This window comes from Dermochelys coriacea, chromosome 6 (genome assembly GCF_009764565.3).
Source record: "Dermochelys coriacea isolate rDerCor1 chromosome 6, rDerCor1.pri.v4, whole genome shotgun sequence".
Lineage (NCBI taxonomy): Eukaryota > Metazoa > Chordata > Testudines > Dermochelyidae > Dermochelys > Dermochelys coriacea.
In genome coordinates, this window is record NC_050073.1 from 79,143,744 (window position 1) to 79,159,409 (window position 15,666).

General features: G+C 43.0%; 1 protein-coding gene across 1 annotated transcript in view; it reads left to right on the plus strand.

The window, feature by feature from the left end:
• The window catches only part of NUBPL (nucleotide binding protein like), a 156,165-nt gene that overhangs the window by 77,900 nt on the left and 62,599 nt on the right, over positions 1-15,666 (plus strand).

The following is a 15,666-nucleotide window of genomic DNA, read 5'->3' on the forward strand; positions in this document are numbered from 1 at the left end:
GGGCCCCAGGACCGACCCCTGGGGCACTCCACTTGACACCGGCTGCCAACTAGACATGGAGCCATTGATCACTACCCGTTGAGCCCGACAATCTAGCCAGCTTTCTACCCACCTTATAGTGCATTCATCCAGCCCATACTTCCTTAACTTGCTGACAAGAATGCTGTGGGAGACCGTGTCAAAAGCTTTGCTAAAGTCAAGAAACAATACATCCACTGCTTTCCCTTCATCCACAGAACCAGTAATCTCATCATAAAAGGAGATTAGATTAGTCAGGCATGACCTTCCCTTGGTGAATCCATGCTGACTGTTCCTGATCACTTTCCTCTCCTCTAAGTGCTTCAGGATTGATTCTTTGAGGACCTGCTCCATGATTTTTCCAGGGACTGAGGTGAGGCTGACCGGCCTGTAGTTCCCAGGATCCTCCTTCTTCCCTTTTTTAAAGATGGGCACTACATTAGCCTTTTTCCAGTCATCCGGGACTTCCCCCGTTCGCCACGAGTTTTCAAAGATAATGGCCAAGGGCTCTGCAATCACAGCCGCCAATTCCTTCAGCACTCTCGGATGCAATTCGTCCGGCCCCATGGACTTGTGCACGTCCAGCTTTTCTAAATAGTCCCTAACCACCTCTATCTCTACAGAGGGCTGGCCATCTCTTCCCCATTTTGTGTTGCCCAGCACAGCAGTCTGGGAGCTGACCTTGTTAGTGAAAACAGAGGCAAAAAAAGCATTGAGTACATTAGCTTTTTCCACATCCTCTGTCACTAGCTTGCCTCCCTCATTCAGTAAGGGGCCCACACTTTCCTTGGCTTTCTTCTTGTTGCCAACATACCTGAAGAAACCCTTCTTGTTACTCTTGACATCTCTTGCTAGCTGCAGCTCCAGGTGCGATTTGGCCCTCCTGATATCTTTCCTACATGCCCGAGCAATATTTTTATACTCTTCCCTGGTCATATGTCCAACCTTCCACTTCTTGTAAGCTTCTTTTTTATGTTTAAGATCCGCTAGGATTTCACCATTAAGCCAAGCTGGTCGCCTGCCATATTTACTATTCTTTCGACTCATCGGGATGGTTTGTCCCTGTAACCTCAACAGGGATTCCTTGAAATACAGCCAGCTCTCCTGGACTCCCTTCCCTTTCATGTTAGTCCCCCAGGGGATCCTGGCCATCTGTTCCCTGAGGGAGTCAGTCTGCTTTCCTGAAGTCCAGGGTCCGTATCCTGCTGCTTACCTTTCTTCCCTGCGTCAGGATCCTGAACTCAACCAACTCATGGTCACTGCCTCCCAAATTCCCATCCACTTTTGCTTCCCCCACTAATTCTACCCGGTTTGTGAGCAGCAGGTCGAGAAAAGCGCTCCCCCTAGTTGGCTCCCCTAGCACTTGCACCAGGAAATTGTCCCCTACGCTTTCCAAAAACTTCCTGGATTGTCTATGCACCGCTGTATTGCTCTCCCAGCAGATATCAGGAAAATTAAAGTCACCCATGAGAATCAGGGCATGCGATCTAGTAGCTTCCGTGAGTTGCCGGAAGAAAGCCTCATCCACCTCATCCCCCTGGTCCGGTGGTCTATAGCAGACTCCCACCATGACATCACTCTTGTTGCACACACTTCTAAACTTAATCCAGAGACACTCAGGTTTTTCCACAGTTTCGTACCGGAGCTCTGAGCAGTCATACTGCTCCCTTACATACAGTGCTACTCCCCCACCTTTTCTGCCCTGCCTGTCCTTCCTGAACAGTTTATAACCATCCATGACTGTACTCCAGTCATGTGAGTTATCCCACCAAGTCTCTGTTATTCCAATCACGTCATAATTCCTTGACATCACCAGGACCTCCAGTTCTCCCTGCTTGTTTCCAAGGCTTTGTGCATTTGTATATAAGCACTTGAGATAACCTGTTGATCGCCCCTCATTCCCAGTATGAGGCAGGAGCCCTCCCCTCACAGACCTTCCTGCCTGTGCTTCCTCCCGGTATCCCGCTTTCCCACTTACCTCAGGGCTTTGGTCTCCTTCCCCCGGTGAACCTAGTTTAAAGCCCTCCTCACTAGGTTAGCCAGCCTGCTGGCAAAGATGTTCTTCCCTCTCTTCGTAAGATGGAGCCCGTCTCTGCCCAGCACTCCTCCTTCATGGAACACCATCCCATGGTCAAAGAATCCAAAGCCTTCTCTCCGACACCACCTGCGTAGCCATTCGTTGACCTCCACGATTCGACGGTCCCTACCCAGGCCTTTTCCTTCCACGGGGAGGATGGACGAGAACACCACTTGCGCCTCCAACTCCTTTATCCTTCTTCCCAGAGCCACGTAGTCCGCAGTGATCCGCTCAAGGTCATTCTTGGCAGTATCATTGGTGCCCACGTGGAGAATCAGGAAGGGGTAGCGATCCGAGGGCTTGATGAGTCTCGGCAGTCTCTCCGTCACATCACGAATCTTAGCCCCTGGCAAGCAGCAGACTTCTCGGTTTTCCCGGTCAGGGCGGCAGATAGATGACTCAGTCCCCCGGAGGAGAGAGTCCCCGACCACCACCACCCGCCTTCTCCTCTTGGGAGTGGTGGTCGTGGAACCCCCAACCTCAGGACATCGCATCTCATGCCTCCCAACCAGCGGAGTCTCCTTCCGCTTTCTCCCCCCAGACATATCATCTGGTCCACTCTCCGCATTCGTACCTGTGGAGAGAACATGAAAGCGGTTAGTTACCTGTGTCTGTGTTACTGGAACCCGGACATTCCGCTTACCTCTTCTGGAGGTCACATGTTGCCAAGCTTCTTCACTGGCCTCTTGGCTCCTCTGTGCAAATGAGGGGCTTCCTCATTCTGTCCCCATATTTACCATTTACTTTTACATAATTATTTGTATATAGTATCTGCTGAGAGGGAGAGATCAGATAGGGAATATTCCTTAACTCCCTTTAAATGAACCTCTTAGAACTGCTCTAATATTGGTGTTCCAAGCTGTGGTAGCTGCTTGACTCCTGCCAAGTCTGTATCTGAAATGCTTATTGATTGGAACTCTGCATGTGCTTCTCTTGATAAGAATAAATAAAGAATATCTCTGTTGTTTACTTAATATCAGGATTACTACACAACCACAAGTAGAAATTCTTTTGTTAAAATTCTTCCAGTGCTGTCTTGTGCAAATACTTTCCTACAGATAGCACTGAGTGCACTTTCCTGCAGATACTACTGAGATTTGTATGCTCTGCCTCATATTAAATTTGCTATTTAAAATACTCATGCAGAATGCATATTATGAATACCTGGTATTTTGTTTGATTTGTCACATAAACAAAGAGATTAAAGCAATTTACATGGAAGCATTCATGATGTATCTGAGTAAGGGAAAATACATAGAAGCACACGCCACTTAATTACATTGCTTTAATAATGTCAAATTTAAATCTTTTTTTTTTTAAAAAGATGAATGCTACATGTATGCAAAGCGCAGTTACATTTTCAAGGTTTGAAATGTTTGATATGCTGTACATATTAAAGTGGCAAACATTTCTTCACATGCAAAGATATCAGATATTATAATGCAGATTTTTGTCATTTCCATCCACTTTGCTTGCAAAGGGAGTTCCCTCACTATAATGTGTGATAATCTAAGCACATTTAGTTGTCCACAAGTAGTAGTATTTACATATAGACACAGTTCTTGGAAGTGATTGGGAACATGAGAACTAATGGCCATGATTTGGTAAAATGTTATATTTAAACAGAATTTGAGTACAAGTGGGTATATTATATCATAGGTTGATTGCATATACCATTTTAAAAATGTCTAAGAAATAGCAGTAGTGGATTTCAAAAAGTCTATCGTCTGATTTCCTGTTCCAATTTCAAATTTAATTAAACTTTCCCTTTCTTAACTTGTTTTAATCCAATCATTTGCTTAATAAGGGGCTGTGTCATATCCACTTGTGGAAAAACCCTATACAAGGGATAGAGACAAGCCAGGAAACTCCATGAAGTTTCCCTTGTGTAAGTGTGACACTTCACAAGAGTACCCAGGTCTAAGAGGCATCTTGGTACTGCTTGCCCTTAGCGTGAAGAATCCTTGTCTGTGCCTGCTGGGGGTAACCACCTCAACTCTACCAGCTATGGACAACACAAGCACTCCCCTCTAGGCCTCGGAGGCCCCGCTGTGTCTTAAGGGTTAGTGAAAGGCACACTCCAGTCGTTGAGCCCTCTGATCATCTTTCTGGAGTGTCCAGCCCATGTTCCGCTAGACACTTGCTGTAGTCACAGATTTGCTGCTTCTAAACAAACAGTCCACCCCAGTTTTTACCAGTGTCACCTCAAATCATCACTCTGATAAACACAAAGCACTTAGATATGTTTATAGTGAAATCAAGTATAAGTTTATTAACAAAGTATAGAGATTCAAGTAATAGCAACTAGAAGTACGGGAAACAAATGGGTGTATATATAAAACAAAATTGTAACGCGCATTGTGGAGCCTAGACTTATTCATAGATACTAAGGTCAGAAGGGACCATTCTGATCATCTAGTCCGACCTCCTGCACAGCGCAGGCCACAGAATCTTACCCACCCTCTCCTACGAAAAACCTCACCTATGTCTGAGCTATTGAAGTCCTCAAATCATGGTTCAAAGACTTCAAGGAGCAGAGAAGCCTCCCTCAAGTCACCCATGCCCCATGCTACAGAGTAAGGCGAAAAACCTCCAGGGCCTCTCCAATCTGCCCTGGAGGAAAATTCCTTCCCAACCCCAAGTATGGCGATCAGCTAAACCCTGAGCATATGGGCAAGATTCACCAGCCAGATACTACAGAAAATTCTTTCCTGTGTAACTCGGATCCCATCCATCTAATATCCCATCTCAGGGGATTAGTCCTATTTACCCTGAATATTTAAAGATCAATTACTTGCCAAAATCACATTTATCCCATCATACCATCTCCTCCATAAACTTATCGAGTAGAATCTTAAAACCAGATAGATCTTTTGCCCCCACTGCTTCCCTTGGAAGGCTATTTCAAAACTTCACTCCTCTGATGGTTAAAAACCTTCGTCTGATTTCAAGTCTAAACTTCCTGGTGGCCAGTTTATACTCATTTGTTCTTGTGTCCACATTGGTGCTGAGCTGAAATAATTCCTCTCCCTCTCCTGTACTTATCCCTCTGATATATTTATAGAGAGCAATCATATCTCCCCTCAACCTTCTTTTAGTTAGGCTAAACAAGCCAAGCTCCTTCAGTCTTCTTTCATAAGACAAGTTTTCCATTCCTCGGATCATCCTAGCAGCCCTTCTCTGTACCTGTTCCAGTTTGAATTCATCCTTTTTAAACATGGGAGACCAGAACTGCACACAGTATTCTAGGTGAGGTCTCACCAGTGCCTTGTATAACGGTACTAAAACCTCCTTATCCCTACTGGAAATGCCTCTCCTGATGCATCCCAAAACCGCATTAGCTTTTTTCACAGCCATATCACATTGGCAGCTCATAGTCATCCTATGATCAACCAATACTCCAAGGTCCTTCTCCTCTTCCGTTACTTCTAATTGATGCGTCCCCAACTTATAGCTAAAATTCTTGTTATTAATCCCTAAATGCATAACCTTACACTTCTCACTATTAAATTTCATCCTATTACTATTACTCCAGTTTACAAGGTCATCCAGATCCTCCTGTATAATATCCCGATCCTTCTCCGAATTGGCAATACCTCCCAGCTTTGTATCATCTGCAAACTTTATTAGCACACTCCCACTTTTTGTGCCAAGGTCAGTAATAAAAAGATTGAATAAGATTGGTCCCAAAACCGATCCCTGAGGAACTCCACTGGTAACCTCCCTCCAACCTGACAGTTCGCCTTTCAGTAGGACCCGTTGCAGTCTCCCCTTTAACCAATTCCTTATCCACCTTTTGATGTTCATATTGATCCCCATCTTTTCCAATTTAACTAATAATCCCCCATGTGGCACAGTATCAAATGCCTTACTGAAATCTAGGTAAATTAGATCCACTGCATTTCCTTTATCTAAAAAATCTGTTACCTTTTCAAAAAAGGAGATTAGGTTGGTTTGGCACGATCTACCTTTTGTAAAACCATGTTGTATTTTGTCCCATTTACCATTGACTTCAATGTCCTTAACTAATTTCTCCTTCAGAATTTTTTCCAGGACCTTGCATACTACAGATGTCAAACTAACAGGCCTGTAGTTACCCGGATCGCATTTTTTCCCTTTCTTAAATATAGGAACTATATTAGCAATTCTCCAATCATTCGGTACTACTCCTGAGTTTACAGATTCATTAAAAATTCTTGCGAATGGGCTTGCAATTTCAGGTGCCAATTCCTTTAATATTCTTGGATGAAGATTATCTGGGCCCCCCGATTTAGTCCCATTAAGCGGTTTCAGTTTTGCTTCTACTTCAGATATGGTAATATCTACCTCTATATCCTCATTCCCATTTGTCATGCTACCATTATCCCCAAGATCCTCTTTAGCCTTATTAAAGACTGAGGCAAAGTATTTGTTTAGATATTGGACCATGCCTAGATTATCTTTAACCTCCACTCCATCCTCAGTGTTTAGCGGCCCCACTTCTTCTTTCTTAGTTTTCTTCTTATTTATATGGCTATAATTTAACATTTAACTTAATTTAACATGTCTTGTAGAATATTGTTCACCCAAAATCTTTGCAGTACTTTCCACCCAACGTGGCTCTGACCCTGCTTTCATAAGACAAACATGCTGTGAGTTTGTCTTCTTGGTGAAGGATGAAATCTTGTTCCCTGTCCTATTTTTTTAGTGCAGTTACAGACTATTGTCTTTTACCTGAGGAAGTCCCTTCTTTAGTGACTTATCTTGGGGTTCCTTTGTCTTTGTAAATCCTGTGTCCCAAACCCACACAGTAAACATAGTCTGTCTCCATGAATATCCATTGATCTGTATGCTCATTGAGTTAGCTTTAATGGCCACAAGGTGTAAAGATTTTATTTGCATGTGTCACTTTCCATAGCAGAGTGGCAACCAGAACTGCTGAGGCAGGATTTCAGTAATGATTCAAAGAGAAGTGTGCCATTTATTGAATCATTCAGTTCACTTCTGCAGCACTTGGGTTTTCTATAGAGTTTTAGCATACAAATACATATCAGCCCTGACCCTGGATAGCTTATGAATCCTGTCAAGGGACTGTATGACTGCAAATAACCTCAACTGTGGTTTGAATAACATATGTAGGATAAATAACCTAAGTGTGAATACAAGGTTACTCTCTGCTTCTGTTGTGAACCATAAAAATCAAGAGGTTTATGAAAGGTAGAAAATTTCCCAAAGTGAAGTTGACTGCCAAAACTGTAAGACCATTTCCTCCCTCTTCTGGCTTTCTGCATCATCTGTGATCTGAAGCCGGTATTCAAGAACATTGTATTGGCTGAGGTAGACTTGATATAACTACTGTTTAATGCGATACTACTGCTTCTTTGTTTACTGCGTTGTGGCATAATCAGAAGTTTAAGGTGAATTTCCAAAGACTCTTGGGGTATGTCTTCACTACCCACTGGATCGGTGGGTAGTGATCGATCTATCGGATCGATTTTATCGCATCTTGTCTAGACGCGATAAATCGATCCCCGAATCGAGGCCTGTACTCCACCTCAGCAGGAGGAGTAAGCGGAGTCGACTGGGGAGCCGCTGCGGTCGACTCACTGCCGTGAGGACGGCCAGGTAAGTTGAACTAGGATACTTTGACTTCAGCTACACGAATAGCGTAGCTGAAGTTATGTATCTTAGTTTGAAACACCCCCTCCCCCCCCTGCGCTCCCCAGTGTAGCCCAGGCCTTAGTTTGCTTTTCTTAATAGTATAAGGATCTGTGACCCTGCCTCAAAAGTTAATTGTCACATTAGGATTCCTACCAATCTACAATAGGTTTGCCTAAGCAAATCAAAAACGTTGGGAAAACCTGTTTTTTCAGCCATAATAGTTACATTTTCATACAAAGATTTATCTTCTTCAGGAATATGCCATTCAAAAGAAATATTTTAGGCATGCAGAATGGTAGTATTAAAAACTGCCCTAAGGTGTCTGGCTAAAGAATAGTAAGAAATATGCTCACTGAAGTACAGCTTCCAAAATGCATTGCCAAATTCACTTGCTCACTATACTACAGCGTAGCTGAAAGGTAGTCTAGAAATTGTAACTAAAATGTTTAGTTCAGAATGATGGAATTTTTTTTCAATGTACTCATTAAAAAGTTTAGGTTTATTTGTTACATTCATTCTTCTTTTGTCTTGCCTTTGTTATTTCAAAAGTATATACATTTAAACATTGTGTACTCAGCATTATATGTGGCAGATCAATTAGTGAGCTCAGACCTGGATGTTTTTCTAGGAATCCTGAAGTACATGTGGGTACATGTATCTAAAAGGTTTGAATCTTTTTACCTATGTTATGAACTGCTTAATATCCTTTTCTTTTAACAAGGGACCTCCTTTACCTTTCAGTTTATCATCTTTACAATGACTTAAATATTAATTTAACAGCGACACAAATTCTGAAAGGCCAACCAATGTGTAAGTTCTTCAGACTGCATAATCTTTTCTGGTGTTAAAAGGAAGCAGGATTTAGATGTTAAAAACACAAAATCGGAGACATCCAGGATAAAATGTCATCTGTGTGCAATGCTTACTTTTTGTTCTCCATCTCTAATCTCAGAGACTTAAATAGGGTTTTTCTAAGGGTTTGAGATATCTTAACATTTTATCTAAAATAAATGGAATTCACTAAAATCTTCTACCAAGATTTCTACCAAAGGCGTGTTGCCATCTTTCATTACTATATTTATTTATTTATATAGTTAAGGTGGAGCACATTCTTTCTTGGATTGTCATGAAATTTTCTGTTTCTCATGGGGTGCTGGGCAGTAGTAGTGGTTCACATTTGGGATCTTTCCAGAAAGATATTCCCAAGTTTATAGCTCCCTGAAACCCACCTCCTCCATCATTTAACAAAATCATCTGGTTCTTACAACTTTTTTTGTACATAGCTGGGGTTGTGGATCTGCTCAGATCATCCCCCAACGGATCAAAGTCACTCAACATTTATCTCAGTTAGTGCATGGAACCTACAGCCCTTTTGGGAAAGCAGTATTGAAAAAGTTATTGATCTTAGAGTTTGGATGTCAAGAATGGCAAAACTCATGAGCCAAAAAGGGATTAAAGTGTGCATGGAGGCATCCAGGCACAGTAGGTGGATAATTTAAGGGGACATGCTATAGTCATTGGGCTTGAGCTACAGCCACGCGTCCCTAGTAGAAATGTGATAATGATATGTAGGCATGCTGCTACCATCAATCCACCTCTGTTCTGGGAACTTTGCCCTACTAATTTGTACAGCTAATTTAGAAGAGGTTCTAACTATTTTCTGAAAGATAATAAATTACACATCCTTTGTGCAGATGTGTGAGAGTGATTACTGGGCATGTTGCCACTTTTCCACCTGGGGAAATATTATAGGAGAGTGCCAGCATTGATTAATCAATTAGCATTGATTAACTGGAGGGAAAATGGAAGACAGGATAATGTAATTGTGTTTCCAGAACAACGGAACTGAATATGCTTAAAGTCAAAGGTTTCATGATATACAGTCTCCTAACATGACGTGCTCATAACATTTTTAGATTCCTCTGTTTGCCAGAAGCTGGGAATGGGCAACAAGGAATGGATCACTTGATGTTTACCTGTTCTGTTCTTTCCCTCTGGGGCACCTAGCATTGGCCAATGTCAGAAGACAGGATACTGGGCTAGATGGACCTTTGATCTGACCCAGTATGGCCGTTCTTATGTTGTTAACATTTTTGGTGCAGAGCTAGGGAGTATAGGAGGTTGGAATGGAAAGGAAGAATGTAGGTGTATGTGGGAGCAGTGTTAGTTGTGTGGAGGTTGGGAGATTGCAGGGTGATGAAAAGGGGTCGGGGTCAGAGAAGTGGGAATAGGGGGAGAATAGGAGGAGGCAGATAAATAGGTGGTGGATGATGGAAGAGAGGAGTTAAGAGGGTGCTCAGGCCAGTGGAATTAGAGAGAGTGGATGGATGGAAAATGGGGAAGGTGGCAGGAGGAGTAGGAGAGATTGGGGTGGGGGAGTCTGTCAGGTCCACATTATCCCCTCTCATGTGTGCCCACATCTGGGAGTTGTGCCTCTCTTGGAGGGTCTGAGCCACTCTCCCTGACCCCCACATGAGCCAAGATTGGGAGGTTTTGTCCTTCTGGGGGGATCTGTGTCCCTCTCTACCCCGTGTGTGTACTGGAATTTTTGGGGGCGGTATCCGAGCCCTTTGCCATGTCTTGACGTGTACCAGGAAATACAAAGTTAAAGTGCATGCCACTTTTGCAACTCAGTCTTAACACTACCCTCTTTGAGCAATGCCCCAACATGCCACTAACACCCATACTAGTACTCTGCCCTTATAGGACAGTGGAATCAGAGCACATGAGGATGGTAGGAGACAGTCTAACATCTTTGCTAAGGTAAAACTTGAGTTTAGGTCTTCATTTTGAAGCACTTGGAGGAGAGGAAGGTGATCAGGAACAGTCAACATGGATTCACCAAGGGCAAGTCATGCCCTGACCAACCTGATTGCCAAACTTCTGATTCGGTCTCCCACAGTATTCTTGCCAGCAAGTTAAAGAAGTATGGATTGGATGAATGGCCTATAAAGTGGATAGAAAGCTGGTTAGATCATCTGGCTCAACACGTAGTGATCAAGGGCTCAGTGTCTAGTTGGCAGCCGATATCAAGCAGAGTGCCTCAGGGGTCATCCTGGGGCCGGTTTTATTCAACATCTTCATTAATGATCTGGATGACAGGATGGATTGCACCCTCAGCAAGTTCGTGGATGACACTAAGCTGGGGGGAGAGGTAGATATGCTGGAGGGCAAGGATAGGGTCCAGAGTGACCTAGACAAATTGGAGGATTGGGCCAAAGAAATCTGAGGTTCAACAAGGACAAGCGCAGAGTCCTGCACTTAGGATGGAAGAATCCCATGCACTGCTAAGGCAGTACTAAGTGGCAGTTCTGCAGAAAAGAACCTGGGTATTACAGTGGATGAGAAGCTGGATATGTGTCAACAGTGTGCTCCCTTATTGCCAAGAAGGCTAACAGCATATTGGGCTGCATTAGTAGGAGCATTTGGCAGCAGATCAAGGGAAGTGATTATTTGGCATTGGTGATGCCACATCTGGAGTATTGCATCCAGTTTTGGGCCCCCTGCTACAGAAAGGGTTTGGCAAATTGGAGAGAGTCCAGTGGAGGGCAACGAAAATGATTAGGGGGCTGAGGCACGTGATTTATGAGGAGGGCTGAGGGAACTGGGATTATTTAGTCTGCAGAAGAGAAGGGTGAGGGGGATTTTATAGCAACCTTCAACTACCTGAAGGGGGCTTCCAAAGAGGATGGAGTTAGGCTGATCTCAGTCATGGCAGATGACAGAAAAAGGAGCAATGGTCTCAAGTTGCAGTGGGGAGGTCTAGGTTGGATATTAGGAAAAACACTATTTTACTAGGAGGGTGGTGAAGCACTGGGATTGATTACCTAGGGAGGTGGTGGAATCTCTGTCCTTAAAGGTTTTTAAGGCCCAGCTTGACAAAGCTCTGGCTGGGATGATTTAGTTGGAGTTGTTCCTGCTTTGAGCAGGGGGTTGGATTAGATGACCTCCTCAGGTCTCTTCCAACCCTAATCTTCTATGATTCTGTAGCAAAAACAGGAGCTACCTACCACTTGGCTTACTCTAAAACACTGAGTCTGTTCTACACAAACCACCCCAGACTTGCTAAATGTTAGCACATTTTTGCCCTTGTCTAGAGGATTCTGTTTGAGACATTGCTTTCAATTACCTCCTCTCCCCCACTAAGGTGAGGACTACACTATTTAGGAATGCTCCCAGTGTGGATGGAGTTTATACTGGCAAAACTGCACTTTTGCTGGTATAGCTTATTCCAGCCTTCCCACAAGCAAAATAAACTATACCGGCAAAAACACAGTAATGTTGGTTTCAGTGTCTCTATGCCGGGAGTGTTTGGCGGCGCAGCTATGTCAGCCAGGGAGAATCCCACTTTATCTCAACTCTGGCTAAAATCACTATGCTGGCAAAAGTTTGTAGTATAGACCTGGCCTAAGTCCTGGAGACCACTGTCACATATGCCACCAGACTACTGCCACTCGCCATGGGAAGAAGACACTCTTGTGCTCCTCTCCATCAGGGTGGGTTGAATCATATTAAAGCATTTTAAATCATTGATTTCAATAATGGTTTAAGTCATGAGGCAGGAAACTTTTGATTTAAATAATTCTAATCTTGTTTTGTCTTTGTACTTGTTAGGTTTTTCGTAAAGAGCTTGATTCTTATTGATTGGTAACCATTAAAACGTTAATTTGCAACTAAAGGTAGTCTTTACACTAAATTGGTATTTCTTTTTGATAACCAGGATGCTACTTTATATCTGTACACGTTTATTTAAGCAATTATATAGCAATCAGATATATTCAGATTCTTAATTTTTACATTTTTAATGCATTAGAAAATGGTGAATGATTCAATTCTTATTTAGTAGAGTACTTTTTTTAATTTGTTTTGTGTCAAGATCTGTTAAATTGAAATTTAATTAAAATACACAAAACCAGCATTTTATTTTTATTCGTTAAATAAACCTACATTAATGTGGGGTTACATTTAAAAAAAAAGTTTATCACAGCAAGTTTTGTATTTAAAACTGATTTATTAAACAAAGGAAGTATTATCTGTAGTTATGCCTGATCTGCACTTAGTTATGTCAGTTGGGGTATGGTCTTTTTTTAAACTGACAAAGCCCCAGTATATAGACAGTTTATATTCGCATAAAGTGCTCTTGCTAGTATAGTTTATGTATTTCAGGGAACTGCCGTAAGCTATGCCTGCAGAAGCACTTTTCTACTGGTATAATCTATATCTATACTAGGAGGGTTTGTCAATATAGCTATGCCAGGAAACCTCCTTTGTCATATCCCAGTAACAGCTCTTTCAACCTACATCAATCAGTCCCTCCATCGTTCAATATAGTTGTACCTAAGACAGTCAAGGCAGTTGGAGTGCATGTAGATAAATGCTGGAATTAAAATCTATGGAGTGCAACACAAACAATGGAACTTTCTCTTAGTCTTTCCTCATGTCTACTTATTATAGCACACCTCTTTCCCCGCCCCACACATGCTGCTCCTCGAGCAGGTTTAGTCTCTACTGGCTTTTGGGGCTGTAGAGGAGTTTTCCCTGCAGCATTAGGGACAGGGATTCTACTCCTTGTATTTCTTGGTTCACAAGCCCAAGAGGATGGGTCTCAACCCTCCTGACCTTTGCAACCTCAACAAATACATGAGATAAGTGAGATTTTTATATGGTCACACTTGCAAATATTCTCTTCACATTAAATCACAACGACTGGTTTGCTGCCATGGATAGTTAAGACGATTATTTCCATGTAGCAATTCTCCCAAGCCACAGGAGGTTTCTCTGCTTTGTTGTGGAAGACCAGCAGTATCAGTACACAATGTTCCCTTTTGGTCTTTTTTCCGCGGCTTGGGATTTTACCAAATGCATGATTGTGGTGACAGTGTAACTCAGGAATTGGGGAATTCATATCTTCCTGTGTCTGGATAATTGGTTTCTGAGGGGCAAGTCCAGAGAAGAAGACCCCTCTCATATTCAGTTCACGCTACACTTATTTGATAGCCCAGGTCGCATCCTAAACAGCAGGAAGTCAACATTGGTTCCAACTCAAAGAATCGAGTTCATAGGGACCCTGATAGACTGTATGAGGTTGAGAGCATTTCTGCTGACTGAGAGATTCCATGCAATTTGCCACCTGTGTCTGGAACTGCAATTTCTACCCACAGCCACAGCCTGAGCATGCCTGAGGTTGCTAGGTCATACAGCTGCATGCAAACTGCTAATCCAGTATGCCAGGTTGTACCTTCATCCTCCTTCATACATGGTTGAAGTCAGTTTATCATCTGAACAGTCACCACTTGGACAGCGTGGGTCCAACTTCCTCTGCTGATCCTAGCTCCTTATGGTAGTCGGTGTCTCAGGGCAATATGTGTCTGGGTGTTCCCTTTGCTCGGTTTTCACTGACCAGGACTATTGTCACTGATACCTCCTTAATAGGTTGGATGGCACATCTGGAGTTACTGAAAGGTCAAGGCCTGTAGTTGGAACAGGAAGGTTTTCTGAACATCAATATCCTGAAGCTTTGTGCCATCTACAATGTCTGTCATGCCCTTTGAGATCATAAGGGACTCATCAGTGAACATCCTTGCTGACAATACCACTGTGATGTATTTTATGTGAACAATTCAACATGCTGTGTGAGGAAGCGATTGGGCTCTGGCAGTTTTGCATTGGGGAAAATATGATCTCCATGGCCATTCACTTACCTGGGTTCCAGAATTACCTGACAGAATGTCTCCCTGAATCACAAATGGTGCCTGAAGCTCAGCATCCTGTGGTCCATCTAAAGATGGACATCAGTTTGGGACATCCCAACAATCGACCTGGTCATGAGAGACAAAAAATACTTTGTTTTACTTTAAAGGGGATCTCAATCTGGGCTCCCTGACCACTGCTTTTCATCTGAGCTGAGACTTAGCACTCCTGCATGCTTTATGTCCGATTCTGATCATTCCTCAGGTCATTCTCAAGCTGAAATTGGATTATGCCAAGCTCATTCTCATTGCTCCAGCACGGCTGAGACATTGCTGGTTCTCTGACCTCTTCATGTTATTGTTTCAGCCTCCCATATCTCTTCCTCTTTACCCTGACCTCCTTATTCAGCATCACAGTCTGATTTTGCATCCAGAGTTCAGCTCCTTGCATCTCCAGCAAGGTTAGATAAGGAGGAGCAATGGAGTTTGAAGGCAGTCTGGCAAATCTTACTTAACAGTAAAAAACCTTCCACCACAGTGGCCTATTTGGCCAAGTGGAAGCAGTTCTCTATGTGGTTGTTAATCCAGGGAGTTCTATAGAAGATAACTTGTATCCAGGACATCTTGGAATACCTGCTACACCTTCAGTTGTCTGGTTGTGCACTTAGTTCATTGAGAATGCACCAGCCAGCAATTCTTGACATTTCATTCACCCATCCATGGGAAATGGGTATTTTTGAGCTCCATGGTAGTGAGGTTCTTGAAAGGAGTCACCCGCAGGTTAAAGAACCAGTTCCTTTGTGGGACCTTAATGTTGACCTTAGCAGCCATTATGGGACCTCTATTCAAGCCTCTGGCAACTTCTTCTTTCTCCCTTTCCTGCCTCTCTTTTGGTGATAACATCTGCAAGCAGAGTGTATTAGTTGCAAGCTTCGATGGCAGATCCTCCTTGTATGCAATTCCGAAGACAAAGTAACACTGTGGCTGCACCCTAAGTATTTATCTAAAGTGGTTTCTCAGTTTCACTTGAAACAAGTAATATTTCTACCAGTGTTCTTCCCTAAGCTGTATTCAACCCCAGATGAATAGTGTCCTGACACATTGGATGTCAGGCAATGTTTAGCTTTTTACCTGGATAGGACTGAACCTTTCTGTTCTTAGTCTCATCTGTTTGTTTTATATGCAGGCAGTCTCACCACAGACTATCTCTAGGTAGATAACTTCCTGTATCATGCAGCATAC